Raw genomic sequence first — 474 nt, 5'->3', positions numbered from 1 at the left:
CTCCGCTTATTGAAAGCCGAACAAAGTTGTTCGAACGATTAGCTGCGGCAGGATATATTCACCCAGTGGGGCCCAAGCCGGTTGACACTAGCTCAAAGTTTTACAGACCTGATCAGAGGTGCGCGTATCACTCCAACAGTGTTGGTCATGATACCGAGGACTGTATCAACCTAAAGCATAAGATCCAAGACCTAATTGACCAGAACGTGGTCTCTCTTCAGACAGTCGCGCCCAATGTCAATAACAATCCTTTGCCAAATCATGGAGGCGCTATTATCAATATGATAGAGATAGATGATGACTGGTGCGTGGCGAAGACAATAGTTTCGATTGCTCCTGAAGAACTGGAAAGGGCTGTAGCTTCATTGAGCATCAGGCAAAAGAAAGAGTTTGTGATTCTGACACCCAAGAAGGCTGTTACCTTGGTGCCACGGGAAACTCTTACCCAACCAAAGTTTGTGATTGAAACGGCTG

This window comes from Solanum tuberosum, unplaced genomic scaffold (genome assembly GCF_000226075.1).
Source record: "Solanum tuberosum cultivar DM 1-3 516 R44 unplaced genomic scaffold, SolTub_3.0 scf00017, whole genome shotgun sequence".
Lineage (NCBI taxonomy): Eukaryota > Viridiplantae > Streptophyta > Magnoliopsida > Solanales > Solanaceae > Solanum > Solanum tuberosum.
The sequence above is the reverse complement of the archived record's forward strand: the minus strand, read 5'-3'. Positions refer to the sequence as shown.